This window comes from Erythrolamprus reginae, chromosome 4 (genome assembly GCF_031021105.1).
Source record: "Erythrolamprus reginae isolate rEryReg1 chromosome 4, rEryReg1.hap1, whole genome shotgun sequence".
NCBI classification, from domain to species: domain Eukaryota; kingdom Metazoa; phylum Chordata; class Lepidosauria; order Squamata; family Dipsadidae; genus Erythrolamprus; species Erythrolamprus reginae.
The window spans coordinates 118,401,799-118,428,561 of record NC_091953.1 but is presented as its reverse complement, the minus strand read 5'-3'; positions in this window follow the sequence as shown (position 1 = coordinate 118,428,561).

The following is a 26,763-nucleotide window of genomic DNA, read 5'->3' as shown; positions in this document are numbered from 1 at the left end:
AGTCCTTTTAATATAATTCCTATTTGCTTTTATTTCTGCCAGAATTCTAACTCAGTTTTAGTTTGTTTTCACTGGTTTGGTCTTGCTGTCCAATAAATTTCCCAATTTCAGTTCTAAGTTACACTTAAGAAACTTGTGAACAATTACACCTGCAGTGTAACCATAATGTTTATAAAGAAGCATTTAGCAGGCCATTTAACAGAGGCTTAAACTGTATTTTTACAGGTAGTGAGATTTGTAAAGCAATAAAGAGTAGCATTTCTCATTAGCTACCGTATCTTCTTCCTAGAGTAAGTTTAGTATAGTTATTAAGGAATTGGCTAGAAACCAGGAGACTGAGAATTCTAGTCCTATCTTAGGTACCAAAAAACACCTGTGTGAAGGAGACAATGGCAATGCAATTCTAAATTTTTGCTCAGAAAACTGCAGTGACTTCTCTAGGAAGTCTCTAAGAATCAGATACAATTCAAAGAGGGGGGCGTCTTTCTAGTTGCAAAATATTTATGTATAAAAGTATGAACAAGTATTATAGGATAAATATATAATTTTGTAGTCCTTTGGTTCTTTTCATAATATGTTTCAGGGTTTTGTTTTGTTTTGTTCGTATTGGTGATATACAAAGATATAATAATATTTATATACATGACACTATTAAAAGAGAAACATTAGGACAGGGGACGGAAGACACTCGGGTGCACTTATGCATGCCCCTTGCTGACCTCTTAGGAATCAAAAGAGGTCAACAGTGGATAGTCTAAGGGTAAAGTTTTGGGGGTTAGGTGATGATACTGCAGAGTGTGATAATGAGTTCCATGCATCAACTACTTGGTTATTAAAGTCGTATTTCCTGCAGTCGAGTTTATTTATTATTATTATTTATTAGATTTATATGCCGCCCCTCTCTGAGGACTCAGAGTTTAGAGTGGTTTGCTATACGTTTATATTTGTGGTGTGCATGTGTGTTGTTGTGGTTGAAGCTGAAGTAGTCGTTGACAGAAAGGACATTGTAGCAGATAATTTTATGGGCTATGCTTAGGTCGTGTTTAAGGTGACCTAGTTCTAATATTTCTAAACCTAGGATTGTAAATCTAGTTGTGTAGGGAACTAGATTTACAATTAGTAATGGGTGAACTGAACCCGCACAATTCGGGTCCGTACCGAATTTTGCAGTGTTTGGTATGCCGAACACGATTTTTTTTCAAACTTCGGGCAAAGTTCAGTGTCTTGTTCGGCATTCGGAGCTTTGACGTCACCGGCAGGTTGCTAAGGATGCCAAGGTGATCACTTCCTGGATTCCATGTTTATTTTTACGTGAAAAGACCGCCCTTTTCTTGCAGCACCGCTGCGGCGTCCTTTTTCGTAAAAATAACAATGTTTATTTTTACGTGAAGACCTCGCTTTGAAGGAGCTGGGGACTCCCTCCCACGAAGAAATTCCATGGAATCCAGGAAGTGATAACCTTGGCGTCCTTAGCAACCTGCCGGTGATGTCAAAGCTCCGCCCCCAGAATCTCTTTGTGGGAGGGATTTCCCGTTTGGGTTCGAGTTCAGGTTCGGTTCGGGTTCGGCCGAATTTTGTGTAAAGTTCGTCCGAACTTGCCGAACCCGAACACCGTTGGGTTCGCCCATCACTATTTACAATCCTAGGTTTAGAAAGATTGGTATGATTTCAAAACATTGGTTTGCAAAAAATTACATTTAAGTTTTATTTATTTTACTTTCAGTATTTTCATCCATTCTTTATTATCTTTATACTTAACTCTAGAAGGCAAAGAGACTTAACGTTTTTTCCTCCTTCTATTTTCTTACAACAACAACTCTATGAGGTGAATTGGGCTGAGGGAGAGTGACTGGCCCAAGATCACCCAGCTGATTTTCCCACCTTAACTTAGAGTAGAACTCAATTCTCCTGCTTTCTATCCTCGTGACTTAACCAGTACATAAAATGGCTCTTTTTATACTAATTCCATTTGGCAAATATTGATTTGGAACCAAACATAGTCTTATTTAGAGCAAATCGACCTTAATTAATGTTGACTCGTCATCACTAATGGAATTCTAATGATATAATAGGGAAATATAATAGGGAAAGACATATTCTATAACTTCATGTATGACTACATTAAAAATAGAATATATTGATTTCAAAACAGTTTATTCCCATATCACAGATCATATAATCTTTAACCATAACACAGTTTGAAATGCACAAATATGACATGTGTAAATATTAACAATATTAGGACAAAACTACATTTTAAATAAAGACAGAATCAGTGGCAACTTTTTAGAATTCTTTCTTTTAGAATCAGTGCAAGGAATCCAAACATCATAACATCAAGGGGAAATATTTTTAAAAATATTTAAAAATGTATAACTTTCAGCTTGGCTGCTAGTAGAAATTATTTCACTATTTTTCTCTCCTCCTCCTCGTCTTTCCTTCCTTCTCCTTTCCTCCTCTTCCTCCTCCTCCTCCTCCTCCTCCTCCACCTCTCACTGCTAAAAAGAGCATTTGGAAAAAATCCCCCAAATACAAGAATGATGAGATACATTCTATTGGGGATCCTTATTCCATATCATCCATGGAAGCCAAATGAAATAAGCTTATTTGGATTACCTCATATAATTATGCATAGTCCTCGTGTTCTGTCTGGATCACTCCAGAAGCCAATACCAACCCAAAAAGAGAAGCCAGACACACTGGTAAAAGGCAAAGGCAGTTTTATAAAATTCAAGAAAAACACAGGTAACAGAAAATGTCCTTACAAACAGGAAAATGCTGTATCTTCAGATATATTCACGAAGGCCAAAAGTCCATGCAGCAATACAGAATTCTTGCTGCCAAGCCAAGGCTGTAGATAGCAGACCTATACCTCCCACGGATCTTCCAAAGCTGCTGGGCCACAAGCCAGGAACAGAGACACCGAGAAACAAGACAGGATAACGCCACGCCAAGCTGATAACACTCCACATGGCTTCAAGGCCTTGCCTGCCTTTTAAACCCTGCTGATGAGGACCACACCCAAACCCAGCTGTTTCTAATTCAATGGTGAAAATATCTCTTTAACTGCTCCTTTCGTTGCTCTGAACATCGCTGTCTCATGTCAATGACAGCTTGTGCGTCATCACCTAATGACTCCAAGCTACTGGCTGGGGAGAGCCCCCCCCCGGGGCTCTCATGCTGTTCTCCTTCATCCCATTCCTGATTTTCCTCTCCCCCGTCCGACTGTTCAGCCCCCTCCTCTGCACTGTCATCCTCCTCTGGGCATGGAGCCAGCAGAGACACAGCTGGTCCCTGAGCAGCCTCAGGCTGAATCACAACACCTCGGAAAGGGGTGGCATATAAATCCAACAGACAGACAGACAGACAGAAAGACAGACAGACAGACAGACAGACAGACAGACAGACTAATTATTCCTAATTTATGAATCCAGTAATTTAAGCAGAGGTGGGTTCTTCACAGTTTGGACCGGTTGACCCAAACTGGTAGCAATCCACTGGTGATGTCACAATGACATCATGGAATCAGTTTGGTCAGTGCCAGTCTGTGGGCGCTGCCATCTTTTTTTGGGGGGGGGCAGACAGATTTTTTTGGGGTTTTTTTCTTCTGCACATATGCAGAAGCCGAGTTTCTGCCACTGTGCATGTGGTTCCCACCTTGTTTTTGGCTTTGGAGGCGGGGTTGGCGGGATTTCCCCCCCACACTGCAAGTGGCGTGAGAGGAAATGAACTGGCTGGTAAGCTAGAATCCACTCTTGAGTTTAAGAATGCGTGTGTGCATAAAGATAGATAGATAGATAGATAGATAGATAGATAGATGGATGGATGGATGGATGGATGGATGGATGGATGGATGGATGGATGGGTAGGTAGGTAGGTAGGTAGAGAGACAGACAGACAGACAGAGAGAGAGAGAGAGAGAATAGATAGATGGATAGATAGATAAATAGATAGGTAGGTAGGTAGGTAGGTAAGTAGATAGATGGATAGATGAATAGATAGGTAGGTAGGTAGGTAGGTAGGTAGGTAAGTAAGTAGGTAAGTAGGTGGATGGATGGATGGATGGATAGGTAGGTAGGTAGGTAGGTAGGTAGAGAGACAGACAGACAGACAGAGACAATAGATAGATGGATACATAGATAGATAGATAGATAGATAGATAGATAGATAGATAGATAGATAGATAGATAGATAAGTAGATAGATGGGTAGGTAGGTAGGTAGGTAGGTAGAGAGACAGACAGACAGACAGAGAGAGAGAGAGAGAGAATAGATAGATGGATAGATAGATAAATAGATAGGTAGGTAGGTAGGTAGGTAGGTAGAGAGACAGACAGACAGACAGAGAGAGAGAGAGAGAGAATAGATAGATGGATAGATAGATAAATAGATAGGTAGGTAGGTAGGTAGGTAAGTAGATAGATGGATAGATGAATAGATAGGTAGGTAGGTAGGTAGGTAGGTAGGTAGGTAGGTAAGTAAGTAGGTAAGTAGGTGGATGGATGGATGGATGGATAGGTAGGTAGGTAGGTAGGTAGAGAGACAGACAGACAGACAGAGACAATAGATAGATGGATACATAGATAGATAGATAGATAGATAGATAGATAGATAGATAGATAGATAGATAGATAGATAAGTAGATAGATGGGTAGGTAGGTAGGTAGGTAGGTAGACAGACAGAGAATAGATAGGTAAGTAGGTAGGTAAGTAGATAGATGGATAGGTAGGTAGACAGACAGACAGACAGCCAGACAATTGATAGGTAGGTAGGTAGGTAGGTAGGTAGATAGGTAGGTAAGTAGATAGATGGATAGATAGGTAGGTAGGTAGACAGACAGACAGACAATAGATAGATAGGTAGGTAGGTAGGTAGACAGGCAGACAATAGATAGACAGACAGACAGACAGACAGATAGATAGATAGATAGATAGATAGATAGATAATATATAGATACATCCCAGACTATAAAAATGTTTAGATCTTCTATCTGCCTATAATTTCATACAAAATATTAAATAATGCCAAGCAACAACTGTATGCTTATTTGAATATTTCATAACATCTGCATATCCTGTATGTTTCTCCTAATAAGAAATGGTCTCCACGTTGCAAAATAATGAGAACTTGTATTTCATCATTAGTAACAAGTAGGTTTATTATTTTTAAAAAGTCCACTATTTTTTTTATATATTACTGTCTACTAAGCATTAGCCATAAAGCCTACATTCTGATGTCCCATGCTACTGAATTGATATTCAACTATTTGATTAAATATAGTAAACCCCCCCCCAAAAAAAACCTGCCTTAAAAACAGGCAGGTGAATATTAAAATTCCTCCCATCCTTTAGTGCTTCACCTTTCCATTCAGTGCAATTTGCTTTATAAAGAGGTAAAAAAAGTAAAGTAAAATAGAGTTACACCATCAAAGGATATGCCAGTTTATCACTTCACATGCTTTGCAATTGGAGCTGTCAAATGGTGACACCATCAAGATGTGAAGAAATGCACCTGAGACCTTCAACCAGACACATATCTTATTCTTGTCTTTCAAAATGGAGAGGTTATTTGTAAGCCAGCCACTAGCTAAGTTCCATGCAGGTCAGTTAAGTAGGATATACACAGTAATGAGCAGCCAAAATTTTTACTGCCACACTTTGGGTGTGGCTTATTTTGTGGGCGTGGCTTAATGGCCATGTGACTGTGTAGGAGTGGTTTGCTGGTCATGTGACCAGGTGGGAGGGGCTTGAATGGTCGTCATCGTTCAAATCAACTTACAACCTTACCAGTGTCGCTGTCTGGGGTGACAATTTGCTTCGTGTTTCCCACACTCTCCTTCCTGGGTTGCCCCCCCACCTCAGGCTGGGTAGCTAGGCGAACGGGTGCTACCCGAAGCATAAATGCTGCCAGCGCCTCTTCCACCCACGCCTTCTGCTTGCACCTCAGGCAGGAGATGGCCACGTGAGGCTGGAGGGAAGCCAGGCAGGAGAGAGAGAAGCTCGTCTGAGGCCAGGAAGGAGGAAGGAGGAAAAAAGCAAGGAGCGCAGATGCAGCAGCAGCAACAGAAGCAGCAACAGCAGGGGGGAAAAGGAGAGCTGAGCCAAGACCAATAATCCAGGAAGTGACAACCACCGATCAGCTGGAGCTATGCACACATCTTCATTTCTGCTGGGGGAACTGCGTTCCACTCCATCCTGCCTGCTGCCCACCCCTGGATATACAATGTCAAAGGTGGCTGGAAGGTCAAATTAAGACAGAGAAGGTTATTACAACAATTTTTAGTTCATTGACCTTGGTTTCAGTATTTTATTTATTTATTTATTTATTTGTTTGTTTGTTTGTTTAGTTATTTAGTTATTTAGCTATTTAGCTATTTAGCTATTTAGCTATTTAGCTATTTAGCTATTTAGCTATTTAGCTATTTAGCTATTTAGCTATTTAGTTATTCAGTTATTTAGTTATTTAGTTATTTATTCCGTCCAATCACAAAGGACTGAGGGCAGCTTACAATAAATAATATAAACACAAGACAATAAAAAAGAAGTGGAATATAAAATCTAAACACTAAAACCCTCATTAAAACCCATTATAGAACAATCACAACAACATGCATACATACCATTCATACAATTTGGCCATGATAGTTGTTAGTTTATGGCCCCCGGGCCTGCCGGCAAAGCCAGGTCTTTGTGGCCTTATAAAAGACCAATAGGGTGGGAGCAGGATGGACATTGGGGGCGGGAGTTGATTCCATAGAGCCGGAGCAGGAACAGAGAAGGCCCTCCCCCGTGGTCCCACCAACCTGCATTGCTTAGTCAATGGGACCTGGAAGAGGCCAACTTATGAATATGAATAAGCTAAGAAGAGAAGGGATTATTCTTTGTAATAGTCCCATCTTTTTCTGTTATCCTGTTCCAGATCAGGATACTTACAAATCAACCAACCAATATTCACAGCAACTTTCCATTACCTTTCTCTCCTTTCACATAAATGGTTTCTCTTTATTGACATTGACATTGACAAGGTACTGCTGTTTGAGATTTGCTATATCCTATTTAAGTATATTGCAATTTATTTTAATCTTGGCAAGCGTTTAATCTTTATTATATGAGAAGTTTTCAAATTAACACAGTGGACTATTTGCTAATCTCCTTTACATCTCCTTTAATCTCCTCTAATATTTACCACTGATTTTGATGCAAGGTGGGCATCCAGAGCCAGTCATGAAATTCATATTTTCTCAGGAATGAATGAAATTATGAGGCCTTATTTACAGGCGGAACAATTCTGGTAGTTGATGACTTACAGTTGTCATGTTTCAAAAATATTGCAGTAGATTGCATTATTTATGAGTAGCATAGCAGCCTAGTGGTGAAGAAGTTCACTTCCCACTCAAAAGATTGAGAGTTCAATCCTAGGCAGTGGCAGATATTTCTCTCCTAGGGTGCAAAGAAATATCTTCTGTGACATCGCATGGTGTCAGGAAGGGCATCCAGTCAGTGCTCAGCTCTATCCTGTCACCCCGACTGTATCTCGAATTAAGGGACTACCAGATAATGAAAAGGAGATTCTATTATTTGTCCATTGAGTCTTTGGGTGTAGATTGAAACTGATTGCAATTTCATGCTTTCAAACTGTTTTCCTTCTACTACAACAATGTGTACAATGTTTACATACAAACTCTGTGAAACCACACACTCAACACAGGTGACTGACTGTGAGAGAGGTCTAGGAGTCTTGGTAGGCAAACAACTAAACATGAGCCAACAATGTCCAGTCACAATTCAAAGTGTTGGTTATGACTTATAAAGCCCTTCATGGCATCGGACCAGAATATCTCCGGGACCGCCTTCTGATGCACGAATCCCAGCAACCGATTAGGTCCCAGAGTTGGCCTTCTCTGGGTCCCGTCGAATAAACAATGTCATTTGGCGGGTCCCAGGGGAAGAGTCTTCTCTGTAGCGGCCCCGACCCTCTGGAACCAGCTCCCCCCTGAGATTAGAACTGCCCCCACCCTCCTTGCCTTTCGTAAACTCCTTAAAATCCACCTCTGCCGTCAGGCATGGGAGAATTGAGACATCTCCCCCAGGACTATACAATTCATGTATGGTATGTTTGTGTGTATGTCTGCTTTAATAACAGGTTTTTTGAAAAATGTTTTTAAATTATTAGATTTGTCTTGAATTGTTTTATTGTTGTTGTGAGCCGCCCCGAGTCTACGGAGAGGGTCGTCATACAAATCTAATGAATGAATGAATGAATGAATGAATGAATGAATGAATAAATAAATAAATAAATGTGCAGAGGTGGCTAAAAGAGTCAAAACAATCTTGAGTTGCATCAACAGAGGGATACAATCTAGGACTAATTATTATTATTGTTGTTGTTATTACTATTACTATTATTATTATTGTTATTATTATTATTATTATTATTATTATTATTATTATTATTATTATTATTATTTAGATTTGTATGCCGCCCCTCTAATGCCCTTGTCAGACCACACCAGGGGTAGGCTACTGCCTGGACGGGGGGGGGGGGATGCAGTGGGGTAGTGAAAATGGAGCTCCATCCCAGAGCACCCAATTTGCACTGAAAGATGTTGAAAGAAAATGCATAAGCCATGCCCACAGTGTGGTAGTAAAAATTTTGTTAGCCCTTCACTGGACCTCACCCAGAGTACTGCATACAATTTTGGGCTCCACACTACAAAAAAGACATTGAAACTCTGGAAGAAATACAGAAGAGGGCAACCAGAATGATAAAGGGACTAGCAACCAAAACATATGAGAAAAGGTTGTATGAACTGGGCATGGATAGTCTAATGAACAGGAGGTCTAGGTGGGATGGGACATAATAGCAGTCTAAAAATACTTGAGGGGCTGCCACAGTGAGGAGGGGGTCACACTATTTTCCAAAGCACCAGAGAGCCAGACCAGGAGCAATGGATGGAAGCTGACTAAGGAGAGATTCAACCTAGAAATAAGAAAGAACTTTCTGACGGTGAGCGTGATCAACTGGTGGAATGGCCTGCCTGCAGAGATTGTGAATTTATTTATTTATTTATTTATTTATTCATTCATTTATTCATTCATTCATTCATTCATTTGTCAAATACATAAATACATAGGAAAAAAATAGACATGTGATAATATAAAAGGGGGTAAAAGTGAACTTAGAGGAGAGGATATATGAAAGGAAGAGAATATATAAGATAGGTGAAAGAAAGGAAAGACAATTGGACAGGGGATGAAAGGCACACCAGTGCACTTATGTACACCCCTTACTGGCCTCTTAGGAACTTGGAGAGGTCAAACGTGGAGAGTCTAAGGGAGAAATGTTGGGGGTTAGGGGTTGACACAATTGAGTCCGGTAATGAGTTCCATGCTTCGATAACTCGATTGTTGAAATCATATTTTTTACAGTCAAGTTTGGAGCGGTTTGAATCTGTTGCGTGCTCTTGTGTTATTGCGGTTTAAGCTGAAGTAGTCATTGACTGGTAAGACATTGCAGCATATGATCTTGTGGGCAATACTCAGATCGTTTTTTAGACGTCGTAGTTCTAGGCTTTCTAGGCCCAGGATTGTTAGTCTATTTTCGTAGGATATTTTCGTAGAGTGAAGGGCTCTTCTGGTGAAATATCTTTGGACATTTTCATTTGGAATGCCCCAATACTGGAGAACATCAAGAAGAGACTGGACTGCCATATGTCTGGGATGGTAAAGGGTCTCCTGCACTAGCAGGAGGTTGTATTAGAAGACCCCCAGAGTCCCTTCCAACACAAACTATAAATAAATATGCAATCTCCATCAGCTCAAAAGTTTGCAGCAAGCTTTTCCTAGCATGATAGTCTTTCCATAGGCACCCCTGTAGATGAGACCAGGATTTCTGAAGTGAGGGGGACACATATTTCTGAATTTTTTGAGGATGAAACCAGGGGCAAAATGTAGCTGGCTCTATCTGGCTTATGAGAGCTAGGAGGGCCAGCAGTAGATAGTTCGGAAATCCAGTAAAACCAGCGGTGGGAGCTGCAGCCTCTCAAACCAGGACATCATCACGTCCCAGTTTTGACACTCTGCACATGTGCAGAAGGCTCTAGACATGCACAGATGATGTGCATGTGTGAATGAAGAAAGCATGCATGCACATTAGCAAGCCAGTATAATCGGTTAGTGCATTTTACGCTTGGATGAAATGAATGCCTTAAAATACATTTGTGCACATTGCTGTCTCCAAAATTTAACCCCCTTCCCATAAATGCTTTTTTTACTCTGAAGACAGCTCAGAGTAGGAAGGGGGCACATAAAACAGCTGGCAGACTGCATGTGGTCCTCCACCATACGTTTTGCATTCTTGCTGAAATCAACCTGCTGTAAATTTTTTCCCATATGTTCATTGCAAAAAGATATCAATACATAACAATAGCTCATTATGGTGTAGTTTTATAGTGGACATGTGGCAAAATGAATGTTCTAATCCCAAGTTGTACAAAACCCACACCTTTATTTCTTTCGTTATAGATGTTTCCTCACATGCTGGAATGCATCCATTTAGCTTTTTCTAAATGAGTCAGAGACGAATACACAATTGGCTTCATTTATTCATCTCTACCGCCATATGGAAAGACAAGCATACAGTATCTCTAAGAAATATAATGCTATCTGGACAATTACAACACAGTTGGTTTTGAGAAAACAGATTTATCAAAACATTTCTCCCTCTCGTCTTTTTTTTTCTCTGAGGAGTAGAGGATAATATTCTCAAATTTGACATTTGCAGGGAACATTATCTGTATCAGTAATGTGCAGTATTTGTGCACTGAAAATTCATGGTAGGTTTGACACTTCTAAATTCTCTGCATGAAATATGCTTGAAAATATACATATATTTATTCATAATTGAGGTGCTGGGGATGGAATTAAATTTAGTTTAATGAGATCATATTGACAGACACTTGAAGTTAATGCATCATTTTGTGACTTTAACTGGATATTTAATGTAAATATTTTTGTTGGTATAACAATAAATTTGTAACCTAGGGTTTTTTTCTCTCTCTGTCTTTATATATTCTGTCTCACATCTTTGTCATGATGTCTCTAATGGCAATCTTTCCCAATAGGATTTTGGTGTTGTTTTTTTAACTGCAGTTCCAACTAGTTGATTAGATACCTGAGTTGGTGGATTGACATGATCTTTTTCCCCCCAATAATGAACTTCTGGCAAAGACAGGAACCCCTCTGTTGTTTTGGGTTTTGGTGACATATTCTCCCACCTATTTTTAAAAAAAATATTAATAGATGTGCTAAATCAGAGTCTTACTACAACCCCTTTATATGATGAGCCATCAAAATGAACAAACCCCCCCCACACACACACACACATACTGTCATTACTGAACAAATTCCTGCCTAATTTGAATATCGTAATCTTTGGAGGCTCTGACAACCACACACAAGAGATGAAAATGAGAAGGATTTAGGGGGTAGTGATTTCTGACAGTCTCAAAATGGGTGAGCAGTGTGGTCGGGCGGTAGGAAAAGCAAGTAGGATGATTGGCTGCATAGCTAGAGGTATAACAAGCAGGAAGAGGAAGATTGTGATCCCCTTATATAGAGCGCTGGTGAGACCACATTTGGAGTACTGTGTTCAGTTCTGGAGACCTCACCTACAAAAAGATATTGACAAAATTGAACGGGTCCAAAGACGGGCTATAAGAATGGTGGAAGGTCTTAAGCATAAAATGTATCAGGAAAGACTTCATGAACTCAATCTGTATAGTCTGGAGGACAGAAGGAAAAGGGGGGACATGATCGAAACATTTAAATATGTTAAAGGGTTAAATAAGGTTCAGGAGGGAAGTGTTTTTAATAGGAAAGTGAACACAAGAACAAGGGGACACAATCTGAAGTTAGTTGGGGGAAAGATCAAAAGCAACATGAGAAAATATTATTTTACTGAAAGAGTAGTAGATCCTTGGAACAAACTTCCAGCAGACGTGGTTGGTAAATCCACAGTAACTGAATTTAAACATGCCTGGGATAAACACATATCCATTGTAAGATAAAATACAGAAAATAGTATAAGGACAGACTAGATGGACCATGAGGTCTTTTTCTGCCGTCAGTCTTCTATGTTTCTATGAAAATCTATTTGCAGTCTCTGGGCTGCAGATTATCTCTTCCCATTTTGTATCATTATGGGCAACTTTAACTCCAAAATGGGGATAGTTACCTCTTACTGAATTTTAAAAGGTTTTATCAAATGATTTGCTTGATGCATACAAAGCTATCAATATCATGATTTGGCAACTGGACACCCATGATCTATGTGAGCCCTATGTGCCTGCTCACTTCCAGACCCAGATACCCTAAGAGTCCAAGGTGATCCTTTGTTCTGCACTAGCGGATGTATGAAGGTGGTTGGTGGAATCCCTGCAACCAGAATAGTCCACGTGATGAACTTGTGGGTGTGAGGACAAGGGATGAACCTTAATCTGGCTAGGGTACTGGAAGGAAGTTAGTATCGGGATGGCTACAGTGTAACCAACATTGCTTTTGTCCTTGGGAGGCAAAACCCACAGCCACTCCATCTTGTCAGGGTTGAGTTTGAGCCTGTTGACACCCAACAGGCTCAAACTCAGGATCAAACAGTATCAAATCCCAGTAAGGGTATGGCTAGCTTATGAGGCCAGAACAAGGCCTAAATAGTGCTACCCTAGTCTCCCTTAATTTTTAAAATTCAGCAAAAAACATGTGATAGATAGATAGACAGACAGACAGAAAGACAGATAGGAGCTGTGATGTTCCTTCAATATACCAGGGTGACTCAACAAAAAATCACTCATAACCTTTCCCTGGTACAAGCTGATACATGAAATGAACCTGTAGCCTAAAGGCTAAGGTTCAAATCTCAGCTATCAGAAACTTCTTTATCTGGCAAGGCTAGCAAGATTTTCCCCAAGGCCTCTGTTGTAGATTACCGAGGCCTTCAGGAAAGGCCTGTAGGAAAGGCCTCTGCAACCGATATCAGAGCTTCAGATTGATCTAGAACTCTGTTATTAGCTACAGAGGCCTTCAGGAAAGCATTGCCAGCTGTAGAAATAAAATGGGCCGTGGTGTGCGCGGCCTGACTGCAACTATCCAAAGATAAGTAGTAGGGCAGGGAAGGATACATTTTTGCTTAGCCTGGCATCAGACATGTACCTCAGTACAAAAGTTATTGGACACATTACTATCAGTGGCATGAACACATTTACCAAATGCCAATTTTAATACAGTTAAATAGCACAATTTAATATGCTGTGTAATACAGTGAGCATTTCGCATCAATAACTGCAGAAAAAAGAAAGACAAATGATTTTAAATTTAAAAGTGGAAATATTTCCTGACATGGGGACTTAAATAAGGGATTATATTCTTAATAAGATATATCTTACCTGGATCTTATTCTGGGTAACACAATGGCTTTTTTCCCCTTTTGTAGGATTTCTAATGTTACCTTTATAACTTGAGAAAATTAATGTTATTCATTCCATTTTGCTCTCTTAATGGTTAAAGTAGCTTCTTTAGGTATTTGGTAATTGTAGGGTATCCCCAAATATGTCACTTTAAATATCTGTCAAAGAAGTCTGAGATCCAATTTGTTAATGTAAAAAAACCCCCAAAACCCACTGTTTTAATTACATGATGGAGGCTGAATCTTCACAACAATGAATACATTTATCTTCTTTGAATTTATCTTCTCTATATAATTTACTATAAGAAGTGCTACCGGTAGTTGGCTGCCTACTCATCTATTTATATAGACAGAAGCAATGTGAGAGAAATTCTAAAAAAATATGTTATTATTTACTGTATTTTTTGGACTATAAGACACCACCAGACTATAAGAAGCAGCTAAATTTACAGGAGGAAAGCAAGGAAAAATAGTTTTTGGCCTCTGTGTGTCACACTTTTGTCCTCAGTGCCAAAACAGTTAGCCATCACTGCACTAGGTAGTGGACACAGTGAGTTACAGTTTTGATTTTATTTTGGATGATCTCATAATTCCCCAGTTTTTGAAAGGTATTTCCTTCTAGGCCAGTGAAGGCGAACCATGATGAAAAAAATAAATAAAATTTTATGATACTGATTATCTTATATTAAATGTTTTTAATTAACTTTTTAAAATTTTTAACATTAGATTTGTACTGTGTTGTATTATTGCTATGTTTTGAGCTGCCCCGAGTCTTCAGAGAGGGGGGGCATACAAATCTAAATTATTGTTATTGTTATTGTTATTGTTATCGTTATCATTATCGTTAACGTTAACGTTGTTTTGTTGTTATTATTGTTATTATTTACTTACTTATTTACTTATTTACTTATTCACTTATTCACTTATTCACTTATTCACTTATTTACTTATTTACTTATTTACTTATTTACTTATTTACTTATTTACTTATTTACTTATTTACTTATTCACTTATTCACTTATTCACTTATTCACTTATTCACTTATTCACTTATTCACTTATTCACTTATTCACTTATTCACTTATTCACTTATTCACTTATTCACTTATTCACTTATTCACTTATTTACTTATTTACTTATTTACTTATTTATTGGATTTATATGCCGCCCCTCTCTGCAGACTCAGGGTGGTTAACAACAGCAATAAAACAATATATAACAAAATCCAATACTAAAAACAGTTAAAAGCCTATATAAAAACCAATCATACATACAGACATACCATGCATAAAATTGTAAAGGCCTAGGGGGAAAGTATATCTCAGTTCCGAGATTTTTATTATTATTATTATTATTATTATTATTATTATTATTACATGGGGGGTGCCCCAGGTGTCACATGGAGCCATATATGCTGGCACACAAACCATTGCCCTAGCTCAGCTCCAACTTGCATATGTACGTGCCAGCCAGCTGTTTTTTGGCTCACGCAGAGACTCTCGGAGTGTGTTTTGGCTTCCAGACAACCTCCAGGGGATGGGGGAGGGCCTTTTTATCCTTTCCTGGCTCCAGGAAAGCCTTTTGGAGCCTGGGGAGGACGAAACAAGAGCCTACTGAGCCCACCAGAAATTGGGAAATAGGCCGTTCCTGGCCTCCAGAGCACCTCTGTGGGGGAGGTGGAGGAAGCTCTTTTCACCCTCCCCAGGCAATGAATTATGGGTGTGGGCACTGATATGTGTGCGATAGTACGCACACACGCTCCTTTGGCACCCAAGGAAAAAAATGTTCGCAATCACTGCTCTAGGTTAAATCATCATTTTAGATGGCATATACCTTACTCTTTATTTACACTTCCCTATCAGAATCTTTTTCAACCTACTCTCCATCTGTGGTTTCTTTGTGGTTTTTGAATTCTATTTGGAAAGATAGTGGGGTAAGGGGTTGTGCATTTTTCAAGTATCAGAAAGGGGAAGGCACGTCCTACTATTGACCTTACTCCTAGTCGAAGGGAGACACAGTAAATACCAGTTGAAGGCAAGACCATCATCCTTGGTTGAAATATGCTTTCTAAATCACAGTGTCAAGATTGAACCACTTGCTTCTTTCAAATCTTAGTACTTTTCACCTTGCCAATCAGTAATGGATTCTAAATTCCATCACTACCAGTTTGTGCTCATGCACACGTGCAACATTTCTGCACCACCACTACCAGTTTGTAGAACCATACTATACTGGTAGCAACTCACCACTGTTGCCAGTGAACTGGGGTGAGTGGGAATAGAATTCCCACTGATGGGGCATAGAATGCTCAGAATGTGTGCATGGACTGTGAGAGCTTGGCAACCATCAAGGTCACTACTGCAGGTGCTTAAGAAAGAGATGGCCTGTTCTCATAACAAAAGGGCATCTCATAATTGGACTATGTGGTCACCCTGGATGGGGAAAAAGGAAAGTTACTGTTTAATTAAGGAAGCATTTGCGTGAAAAAAAACAGAGCTGTTTTTGATTCTTCAGTACCAAAAATGATGTTTCCAATAAAGTTTTACTTTCTGGAATTCAAAGTTCCTTATTTGGGTTCACTAGTTGGACAGTTAACACACAATCCCTGAATTTAAACAATGTGCTGAACGCTATCCAATCAAAATGCATTATGATCTAGCAAAGAGAAAAAACGAGTCTTTTGCCGTCACCACCACCCCTGCCAAATAAGCTGGATTTAAAAAGTTGTCCAATAATTGAAAATTCATTAGAATTAGGCAGCTAATAAGTGCAAATGAATGAATGAAGAGATGTACTGTAAGGGTTAATATTTCATTTGGTGTTTGTATGAATTATATTTAGGATTTAGAAGTTTGCCACATTGTAAGATGCAAAACTTTTTTATAGAAGGATAAAAAAAATGGCAGGATAGTTCAGTCTGGACATCAAAATTGCTTTAATAATTTGTTCACAATAATTGAGCATTGGAATTGCATGGCTAATAAATTCAAATGAATGACTGAACAAATAAATACATGTACTTTAAAGCTTAATACTTCATTTGGTATTTGCATGAATTATATTTAATATTTACAAGTTTGCCACATTGTTAGCTGGATTTTTTTTTTCAAGGGGATAAATAATGCCAAGAATGTTCAAACTAGACATCAAAATAGCAAACCCAGCTCCGTATAATTAAATGTAAATTTAGTGATCAAAGGCAAAGGAACCAAAGTAGCTTCACATATATGCTGATAAAATATAAAATTGGTTGTCAATTATGAAAAAAGAAAATTTCAGATTGTTCAGAAACATTATTAAAATAATCATAATTATAAACAGCCCACATCATACGTTATAGTCACAGTGCTTCAATAAATAATTGTTAGAACAGAACAAGGTATAAAAAGAAAAGCGAGAGTCAAACTACAAATAATTATAATGATCTAATACACATCGATTTTACAGACAATGTTGGAAAGACACTCCGCAATATATGCTGAGTGCCATCTCTACCCAGTGGAGCTGATGGACTATGTGTCTACTTCTTTAAATAAAACAAAAACAAACAACTTTCCACTGCCTTAGCAGAAGCTTTGAACATAATTTTTGAAAATTGTTTTAGGACCAGCTCTCTACCCAATCTAAGGTCACTATCCATGGTCATCCCTATCTTCAAAAAGGAGATCCCAGCCTAGTTGAAAATTGCAGACCAATCTCTTTATGTTGCATCCCCTGCAAAGTCATGGAATCAATCATTAACAAATCCATTACCCTCCACCTAGAAACTAACAACCACTCCCTAACAAACAAACAAATTCAGAAAAAATGTATCCTGCAATCTGCAACTTCTACACTGTAAAAACATATGTACTACACAATTTACATAGTTTATCTTACATAGACTTCCATAAAGCCTTTGACAAACTAATTCTAAAAGTAAAATCTTATGGCATTTTTGGACCCCTGCATAAATGGATAACTGTGCTCTTCTCAAACAGGCAAGTAGTCAAAATAGGAAGCACTTTATCAAATCCTGTACCTGTCCTCCAAAGCAGCATACTAGGACCAACACTCATTATTCTTTATATTAATGACCTTTGTGATACTATAAAAGGCAACCACATCCTCTTCACAGATTAGTATCTTGAAAATGTTCACAATAGAACCCAAGACAGCATCTAAGCAGTTGATCAAAATGAAAATATTTCTCAGATGACAATGTATTAATGTGCTTTTTGCAACTTTCCAATATAATTCTTTCTATTTTTATTCTTTGATTGTTTTTACCAGACAATTGGGGAAAGTTCATCTAAGAACAACCTTAAAAGTAAATGTCTTGCTCATTGATGAGCAGGAGGTTCAACTCAAAGACTCTTCCAAGGTCCCTTCCAACCGTCTTATTCTGTTCTGTTATTTCAAATAAAGTATTTCCTGTATTCCAGAGCAAGGAGCTATACTCATAAGTCTCCCATTGAGTTAACATGATAGTTCCAACCCATGTCTTTGCAAATTGGATAGTCTCTCACTATACATTTAGAAAAAGCCATTTAGAGTATCAGTTTCAAATCCTGCTTGATATATGCATACGTATGAAACATCTATAACAAATGTTTTCTAAGCTCTGGTTGAACAGTTTGGGAACGTAAGAACCTATTCCCCAATAACTCATTCCATTGTTAACGAGGCCTTCCCATGACTTAATTATTATTTTTTTATATCTCACTTTTTGAGAAGAGGTCTTGGCCGTCTACATGTTTTCAAGCATTTCAAGAAGACTATCATATTTCCCTTAAATTCCTCTTTTCAAAATTACAGATTCCCAATTCCTTCAGTCTGTTGTTACTTGGAATTTGTTTCTAGTCCCCTGAAATCATGTTGTCCTTATCTGAACCTGTTTACTTTTTCTGAATTCTTTAAGTGTGCAGTGCAGAACTGGACATAATATTCAAGGACAGGTCTGAGAGGACAGAATAAGGTAGAACTGCAGTACCCTTTGTGCACATACTACATTCTTTTATTTCATTGACATCATAAACAGCAATCTAGCATAAGCATCTGAATAGCATTGGTAACCTGAAATTAGACCCTTTCTCATTTCTGAATTCTAATATTCTCTGACAGAGAACATAAGAGTAATTATCTAATTATAATTAGCACTATGAATCATTACAGTGTTCATGTGGCATTATAATTACACATAATTTGACAATTATAGTACCATTTATATTTCGGAGGATATATCTCTGGCTTGACCCAATTAAATTATATTTTACCAAGAAAGAGAGAACCTTATTGTTCTTATAGTTCATAGGAGAGTGGAGAATGGAAACAAGATTTGTTTAAAAAAACTTAACTGATCATTATAGCCTAATCATATGTATTAGTCATGTATAGTCTATCATATTTGTCTGCCTACTGTCTACCATCCATTAATCCATCCATCCAACGTGAGAAAATATTATTTTACTGAAAGAGTAGTAGATCCTTGGAACAAACTTCCAGCAGACGTGGTTGGTAAATCCACAGTAACTGAATTTAAACATGCCTGGGATAAACATATATCCATCCTAAGATAAAATACAGGAAATAGTATAAGGGCATACTAGATGGACCATGAGGTCTTTTTCTGCCGTCAGTCTTCTATGTTTCTATGTTTCTATCCAGCCAGCCAGCCAGCCAGCCAGCCAGCCAGCCAGCCAGCCAGCCAGCCAGCCAGCCAGCCAGCCAGCCAGCCAGCCAGCCAGCCAGCCAGCCAGCCAATCTATTATTAGTATAAATCAATCAAGAGTCAATTGATACGTATTTTGTAACTTCTCAGTCTAGGGCTGTGAGAAGATGAATGACCCAAAGTTATGCAAACAGTTTCTGGGCCCAAAGCATAACTAGAACCTGGTACTGTCATTCCTACTCTTGCACCTTCTTAACTACTGAGTTAATTCAATACCACTGCATTAACAACAATGCAGTATAAGCATTGAGAGTAGCTCTCAATCATACTAGAGCAGGGGTAGGCAAAGTTGGCTCTTTGAAGACTTGTGGACTTCAACTCCCAGAATTCCTGAGCCAAACATGGTAACTCAGGAATTCTGGGAATTGAAGTCCACATGTCATAAAAGAGCCAACTTTGCCTACCCCTGTACTAGATCAAAGAATAATCTCAATCAGTGCCCTCTTAAACATAAGAAATGGCTGGTTAAAATTTACAGCTGGAGTAACATATGCCAAAACTTGAGAACAAAAAGGACTGATGTTTGGTCAGATGTATGGGAATAAGTAAATTTTATTTATTTATTATTAGAGTTGAAAGGGACTTTACAGGTCATTAAGTTCAACCTTCTGCCTGAGCAGGAAATCCTACATCACCCCAGCCAAATGGCAATCTAATTTCATCTTGAAAGTGTCCAAAGTTGGGGAGTCCACAATCTCCACTGGCAGGCCGTTCCACTGGTTGATCGCTCTCACTGTCAGGAAATTCTTTCTTATCTCCAGGTTGAATCTTTCCTTGGTCAGTTTCCAACCGTTGTTCCTCGTCCGGCCCTCTGGTGCCCTGGAAAACAGTGTGTCCCCCTCCTCTCTGTGGCAACCCCTTAAGTACCTGTATACAGCTATCATGTCCCCCCTAGCCCTTCTTTTTACTAGACTATCCATGCCCAGTTCCAGCAACCTTTCTCGTATGACCTGGTCTCTAGTCCCTTTATCATTCTAGTTGCTCTTTTCTGCACCCTCTCTAGAGTCTCTATATCTTTTTTGAAGTGTGGTGACCAGAAATTTCCTCTAGATATTCAGGATGAATAGGCAGGACTGCATATAGCAAGACAGTTTGTCATATTTCCAAATGCCTTGAAACACATGATTTTAAATATTAAAGAGACAGGAAGGAAATGGACAATTAAAGCATGATTAAGGGTTTGCTTCTTCAGGAAGGTGTAATTTACTGCTTTTTCAAGGCTGTTGATACAAAACTCTCCCTTGGAACTGTGGTCATCAACTGCATCCATCTGCATGCTTGGCAGGCATAAGAGACATGGATACAGTCCTCAGATGGCAAAGCTCATATTGTAAACAACCCTATAAAACTTACTCAGCTTTCATAAGCTTAAAAGAAACCTTGTCTTAAAACCACCTTATCACCCAAGGTGCCCAATGCCACCACAGAAGCTTTGCCTAACTAGGATCCAAACTGTAGTGAGTTCTGAGTTAGTTTGCTATCAGTTCAGGGCACACAAACAAATACAATAATAAATACAGTATTTATTAAACATTATATACCACCCACGTCACTATCAAGATGGTTTTTTGACACTAGGCGGCTTACATCTCCTTACAACTTATAACTTACATGTTTTAAAAAAACATGTTGGGTTAAATTCCACTGTGGCAGTAGTGGGTTCTAAATCATGTCACTACCGGTTCATGCGCTTGCCTGGTCTCAAGCATGTAACACTTTTGCACATGTGCAGAAGTATCCCGAGCGGGTGGGTGGAGCCTCCTGCCGCTGCCATCCCTGGTTCTAAGAATCAGTTCAACCCGGAAGCAACCCACCACTGGATTCAAAGCAGAGTGAATACTAACAACTTGATTTATTTATTTATTTTATTTATTTATTGGATTTGTATGCCGCCCCTCTCCATGGACTCGGGGCGGATAACAACAGTGATAAAAACAGCATGTAGAAATCCAATACTAAAACAGCTAAAAACCCTTGTTATAAAACCAATCATACATACAAACATACCATGCATAATTTGTAGAAGCCTAGGGGGAAAGAATATCTCAGTTCCCCCATGCCTGACAGCAGAGGTGGGTTTTGAGGAGCTTACGAAAGGCAAGGAGGGTGGGGGCAATTCTAATCTCTGGGGGGAGTTGGTTCCAGAGGGCCGGGGCTGCCACAGAGAAGGCTCTTCCCCTGGGTCCCACCAAATGACATTGCTTAGTTGACGGGACCCGGAGAAGGCCCACTCTGTGGGACCTAACTGGTCACTGGGATTCGTGCGGCAGAAGGCGGTCCCGGAGATAATTTGCAAGGATACCGTCTCCTGAGCATTAAGACTGGCTTTGAAATTTAAGTCATTAGCATTCCACGACCGGAGAAAAGTGGATGAGAAGATACAAGAGTTGTTCGTAGCAGTCCACAGTTTTAGCAACAAACAATGACATGAGTTGGTCCAGATGGTCATTAGAAGTGTACGAGGGCAAAGCAAAGAGCACGACTAATAGGACCACAAGTCCATGTGGACTCATTTCCCGAGGAAGGTAGAAGCCTAGAAAAGTTGTTGCATAATCCCAGTCACTGGCAATGGCTTCATTAGGGGCATTGCTAAGAAATGTTCTGATTGCTTTGCTCAGCCCTTTGTAGTTGTCAGCATGTTCTCAGGCTAGGTGCCTTGCATTATGTGACCTCTCATTATCCAAATCAGATCCCACCTGCTCAGGCTCATTGACTCCTGGAGCTGCTGCAAATGTCTGATTGCCTGCTGGCAATTCAGCTGACTATCTGCCTGTTTTGCTCCCTAGCCTCTGACCCAGAATATTCAGAACAAACCACGAGAGAAGTCTGAAAACTCAATAGGATAGCTGCAGGTGCTTTGTTCTGCACCTTGTTATTGCTAAGGTCCCAGGTCATCCTGAACATAGCCAATGGTCAAGAGCTATAAATGTAATAAATATAGAGAAGAACAGAAACTCTGCTGCTTATTTGGTCTTGAACATGAACTTTAGAAGTTATCAATGGCATCCCATTTTGATTCTGTATTTGGTTGCCAATCAATTTCCAGTCACAATTCAAAGTGTTGGTTATGACCTATAAAGCCCTTCATGGCATCGGAGCAGAATATCTCCGGGACCGCCTTCTGCCGCACGAATCCCAGTGACCGGTTAGGTCCCACAGAGTTGGCCTTCTCCGGGTCCCGTCGACTAAACAATGTCGTTTGGCGGGACCCAGGGGAAGAGCCTTCTCTGTGGCGGCCCCGGCCCTCTGGAACCAGCTGCCCCCGGAGATCAGAACTGCACCCACCCTCCTTGCCTTTCGTAAAGTTCTTTTTTAAAAATATATATTTATTAAGTTTTTCCATTTTTTAAAAAAGTACATGATCATATTTACAGATGAATCTACATCATATATACATTCCTATCAATATTGTCTTTTAATTGCATTTGAATTTCTTAATATTTTATTTCAATGCTTCTTTTAAGTTTCTTTTTTTTTTGTCCATTGGTACCATTTTGTGCAGGTTTCACAATAATCCGATTCTTTTCGATTATTAAGCTCCATTGTCATTCTGTCCATCTCTGCACAGTCATATATATTCTTGATGATTTCATTGTCTTCAGGTATTTGCGGATTTTTCCAGTTCTGTGCAAATACAATCCTTGCAGCTGTTGTAATATGCAAGCTTAAATATTTTACATTTTTAGAATAGGTACCTCTCATAATACCCAGTAGACAAAACTCTGGTGTATATTCTATTTTTATATTTGTTGTTTGACACAACCAATTATTTATTTTTTTTCCAATACTTTCTTGTCTCTGGACATAACCACCATAGATGAAAAGTTCTTAAGACCCATCTCTGCCGTCAGGCATGGGGGAACTGAGACATCTCCTCCAGGCCTATACAGTTTATACATGGTATATTTGTGTGTGTGCTTGCTTTTAATAATGGGGTTTTTAGTGTTTTTTAAATTATTAGATTTGTTCTTACATTGTCTTTGTTATTGTTGTGAGCCGCCCCGAGTCTACGGAGAGGGGCGGCATACAAATCTAAATAATAATAATAATAATAATAATAATAATAATAATAATAATAATAATAATAATAATAGTTTAACAGAATAACGAAGGTATTCTTCTAGGCCAAACCCCTGCTCAAGCAGGAAACCACACATTTGCAGTATTTTCATTTTATTTAGCTATTTCACAAATCAAGGATTGGGAAGAATACTTCACCAAGAAAAATGTGGTCCAGGGTGGCAGTTTTTCAGAATTCTGGTTTTGAGGCAGAATTGCTAACCAAACTGATGGGAAAAATCCTCAAATGCCAGGAAAACCTTTTTAATGCCTTTTGTATGTATATACGTATGTAATGTATGTATGTATGTGTTCCCTCGATTTTCATGGGTTCAAACTTCGCGAAAAGCCTATACCACGGTTTTTCAAAAATATTAATTAAAAAATACTTAATTGAAAAATACTTTGCGTTTTTCCCCCTATACCACGGTTTTTCCTGCCCGATGATGTCATATGTCATCACCAAACCTTTGTCCTCCTTTAATAAATATTTTTTATAATAAACTTTAATAAATAAACATGGTGAGTAATAATCAAAATGGTTGCTAAGGGAATGAGAAATTTTAATGTAGGGGTTTAAAGTGTTAAGGGAAGGCATGTGACACTGTTCATAGCCAAAAATAGTGTATTTACTTCCGCATCTCTACTTCGTGGAAATTCGACTTTCGCAGGCGGTCTCGGAACGCATCCCCTGCAAAAATTGAGGGAACACTGTATACACTGCTAAAAAAAAAGAATAAAGGAAACACCTAAACAACACAACATAACTCCAAGTAAATCAAACTTCTGTAAAATCAAACTATTCACTTAGGAAGCAACACTGATTGACAATCAATTTCACATGCTGTTGTGCACATTCAACGAGACTAGGATAGATCTATTTTGGCCTTATTCTGGCCTCAGTGGTGAAATCTATTTACCTACCCTACCTGTTTGGAAGTGTGCACTCTCAGATTTTTCTCTCTCTTGCACACTTTCCCATTCTCGCTCTGTGTGCACATGCACTTTTTCACTCTCTGCTCATGCTTAGAGGGTTAAAAACAGTGCATGGCTACTAGTCAGAACACCTAATCAGGTTCGCCTACGCGGCTCTGGAGATCCTGTGAGTTTCAGCAGTTATACCACTGTGCCCATGCAGGTAGCAAAATCGTGCATGGAGAACATAGGTCTGCCTGTATTCCGGTGAGGTTTTTCATTTCTGTGCATGCGCGGAAGCAAAAATCTTTGCCGGAACATGGGCGCCCCTTGCCTTCTCCAGGCACAATTTCACTACCTGCACAGGCACAGCAGCATAACTCTGCTTAAACTCACAGGACCTCCAGAGCCACGGAGGTGAGTCCAATTAGGTGTTCCGGCTAGTAGCCCACGCCTAGTTAAAAACAAGAAAATGGTGGCATATTATTATTATTATTATTATTATTATTATTATTATTATTATTTATTATTTATTGGATTTGTATGCCGCCCCTCTCCGCAGACTCGGGGCGGCTCACAACAGTGATAAAAACAATACATGGTAACAAATCTAATAATTAAAATCTAAAATAACAATTTAACATTAAAAAGTCTAAAAAGAAAAAAACCCAATATATAAAATGCATACACACAGTCATATCATACACAAAACTATATAGGCAAGGGGGGGATGTCTCAGTTCTCCCAAGCCTGATGACAGAGGTGGGTTTTAAGGAGTTTATGAAAGGCAAGGAGGGTGGGGGCAGTCCTAATCTCTGGGGAGAATTGGTTCCAGAGGGTTGGAGCCGCCACAGAGAAGGCTCTTCCCCTGGATCCTGCCAGACGACATTGTTTCGTTGACAGGACCCGGAGAAGACCAACTCTGTGGGACCTAACCGGCCGCTGGGATTCGTGCGGCAGAAGGCGGTCTCGCAGGTATCCTGGTCTGGTGCCATGAAGGGCTTTATAGGTCATAACCAACACTTTGAATTGTGACCGGAAATTGATCGGCAACCAATGCAGACTGTGGAGTGTTGGAGTAACATGGGCATACTTAAGAAAGCCCATGATTGCTCTCACAGCTGCATTCTGCACGATCTGAAGTTTCCAAACACTTTTCAAAGGTAGCCCCATGTAGAGAGCATTACAATAGTCGAACCTCGAGGTGATGAGGGCATGAGTGACTGTGAGCAGTGACTACCGGTCCAGGTGGGTGGGTGGTCAGAGCATTGCACTGCCATTGCTACCAGTTCTCCAAACCATGTGCTTCCACAGCTACCGGTACGCTTAGACTGGAGCCAGACCAGTAGCATTTCATCCCTGCTTTGTACTCACCTTAAGGGAACAGCCAGAATGAATGAGCAGAACTACCCATTCTGAATTGGAAAGGTAAGGAAGTCCATTCAGATGTGGAAAAAAGGTTGAAGCATTTATGAATTTATTTATTGAAATCTGGAAGTCATTCTGACTGCAGTGGCCCAGATTCTCTTAACCTCTTGAGATGTGAAAAAAAGATAAATGAAAGGCATCACTGAAGGTGAATAAAAAGCTATTCTCATCACAAGCTAATTCAGGATCACATGTGTGGTTCATAGCTTTTAAAACCGTCTTCCCCCACCCACCCACCCACCCACAGTTACCAGTGTGTACAGTTGGGAGACATTTATGTGGTACAAATCCCACATTAAGGCAATTACGTGGTCAGTATTCTTCATATATAACTAATATAATTACATGAAGAGTGCTTTGATCCAGATGTGATGCCCAAGACTCTTATTTTGCACAGGGCACACAAACATTATTTACAATAATTGGGCCTATAGACATTCTTATTAATCAGGATGATGGGACAGATGAGTCCTTTTCTTTGAGGCAAAGAGATGTGTTTGTTAGTTTAATTAAAGGAACGCAAATGCAATTAAAGTGAACCAGGGTGGGGAAATCACGCACTAAAGAAGGCTACTATTGCTACTCCTTTGAGACAAATTCTCTGGTAATGGAACAAGATTTCCATCCTTTTTGCTTTTATTATTTTCTGCTACTGTGTTATGACTTACAAAGTGACCAAATAGCTTTGCATATGTTAGGAGTTTGGATATAATCATAAACAACTGAATCAAAGAAAGACATAGGTAATGTATCCTCAACATGGCTTGAGGGGAGAATTCTCTGTCTCGGGGAGTTTTAACCTAGGAAACAGTTACCTTGAGAAAAAAACATGTATTTTATTTAAGGAGAAGAGGGGAAATAGAATTAAGGAAGGAAAGACAAGGAAAAGTGAAATAAAAGAAACCTGAAAAGCATGTTGTAGAGAAAGAGAAGTAGATGAGTTTAGAAATTGCTCATTGTAATAGGAAATGATTTCCAGTATGGAAGATTATTATTATTATTATTATTATTATTATTATTATTATTATTATTATTATTATTATTATTATTATTTTGTATCTGTCCTTGAAGATCTTTATAAGAAATCACAGGTTCCTCATTTTAGATGGACTGCTACTTTTGTAATAGAGATTAGGAAACACCTGTCAGTCTTCTGATATAAACCCAGGGGTGGGCAGTAGGCAGGATGG